The 1,978-nt window shown below is 43.5% G+C and overlaps 1 pseudogene; it reads right to left on the reverse strand.

The window, feature by feature from the left end:
* Nucleotides 1-229: 229 nt before the first annotated feature.
* Nucleotides 230-1,610, reverse strand: LOC112655842 (heterogeneous nuclear ribonucleoprotein A1-like; annotated as a pseudogene).
* Between the last annotated feature and the right edge of the window lie 368 nt (nt 1,611-1,978).

Genomic DNA, 1,978 nt, shown 5'->3' on the forward strand with positions numbered 1-1,978 from the left:
AGTTTCTTATTCAAATTTGAAAACATATATTTAAATTCTGAAGCTTCTTGATCAGTGAATTCTTAGTTTCATAGAGTGTGTAGGCTAAATTTACACTAACATCATTCATCACATGAGATTTAATAGAAATTAATACCAATGAACTGGCACTAATACAGGTAGGTTATTTCTTTAAACAATATATAAGAAGCTGTATACTAAGTTATCTCCAGAACTTTTATTATTTATTTTATTTTATTTTATTTTATTTTAAGACACATTTATTCAGCGTCATGATCAGAGTATTACATTTAGCAATCACAGCATGGGTGCAAAAAAAAAAAATCTACATTAAAACCCTTTGTTGGAATGCCTTACACTTTCCACAGAACAAAACTAAAATAACCTGTTATACAATTAGTTAGAAATATAGTCCTCGAGTTTTTTGCCCATACACATGAGTATTGTCTAAAACATGTCTTCTTTGCAGCAGCTGGGCCCTGCCTAGCCAAGCTGTGCCTGGCTGAGTTCACAAATCTGTTGTAACCTGTAGCTTCTCTGGCTCTCCTCTCCTGCTACGCTTTGTTTCCTGGCAGTAATGAAAACCTTCTGCCACTGCCATAGTTGCTGCTGCTGCTGCCGCCATAGCCACCTTGGTTTTGTGGTTTGGCAAAGTATTGGCCTCCACCACCATAGGGGTCAGAGCTCCTGCCTCCAAAATTTCCTCCTTTTATGGGTCCAAAATTTGAGGATTGATTGCTGTAATTGCCAAAATCGTTATAGCTTCCGCCACCTCTGGAGCTGCTTCCATCATTACCAAATCCGTTACAGCCATCCCCACTGCCACTGTATCCACCAGCACCTCAACTGCCACCGAAGCCACCTCAACCACTGAAGTTCCCTCCAAGACCAAAGTTGTCATTCCCACCAAAACCACCTCCACGACCACCACCAAAGTTTCCAGAACCACTTCGGCCTCTTTGGCTGGACGAAGCACTAACCATCTCTTGCTTCGCTAGGGCTTTCCTTACTTCACAGTTGTGGCCATTCACAGTATGGGATTTTCGAATGACAATCTTGTCTACAGAGTCATGGTCATCAAATGTCACAAAAGCAAAACCTCTCTTTTTGCCACTGCCTCGGTCAGTCATGATCTCAAGCACTTCAATTTTCCTATACTGTTCAAAATAATCTCTTAGATGATGTTCTTCAGGGTCTTCTTTAATGCCACCAACAAAAATCTTTTTCACAGTTAAGTGGGCACCAGGTCTTTGAGAATCTTCTCGTGAGACAGCCCTCTTTGGTTCCACGACACTTCCATCCACCTTGTGTGGCCTTGCACTCATGGCTGCATCCACCTCCTCCATGGTGGCCCACGTGACAAACCCAGAGCCTTTGGAGCGCTTGGCGTTGGGGTCTCTCATTACCACACACTCTGTAAGCGTCCCCCATTGCTCAAAATGGCTCCTCAGACTCTCATCGGTTGTTTCGAAGCTCAAACCTCCAATGAAGAGCTTCTGCAGCTGCTCAGGCTCTTTGGGAGACTCTGACTTAGACCTGACGGTGGTGGGAGAGGAGACTTTAACGATGCCTACTCGGCGGCATCCAGGGGCCTCTCCAGAACTTTTAAATAAGTTTAATTATCTGGGGGCAGAAAAAGTTAACATAGCAGTCCTAACTTAAAAAGTTTAGGTCCTGGGGTGCGGGGGTGTGCCTGGGTGGTTCAGCTAGTTAAGCATCTGCCTTCAGCTCAGGTCATGATCTTGAGGCCTAATTGAGCTCAGTGTCTGGCTCCCTGCCCAGCAAGAACTCTGCTTCTCTCTCTCCCTCTGCTCCTCCTCACCACTTCTGGTGTGTGTGTGTGTGTGTGTGTGTGTGTGTGTGTGTGTATGTGTGTGTGTCTCATGAATAAATAAATAAAATCTGTAAAAAAAATATAAAAATTAAAAAAAAAATTATTTGAGAGAGAGAGGCAGAGACACAGGCAGAGGGAGAAGCA

The sequence above is a fragment of the Canis lupus genome, chromosome 22 (genome assembly GCF_003254725.2).
Source record: "Canis lupus dingo isolate Sandy chromosome 22, ASM325472v2, whole genome shotgun sequence".
Lineage (NCBI taxonomy): Eukaryota > Metazoa > Chordata > Mammalia > Carnivora > Canidae > Canis > Canis lupus.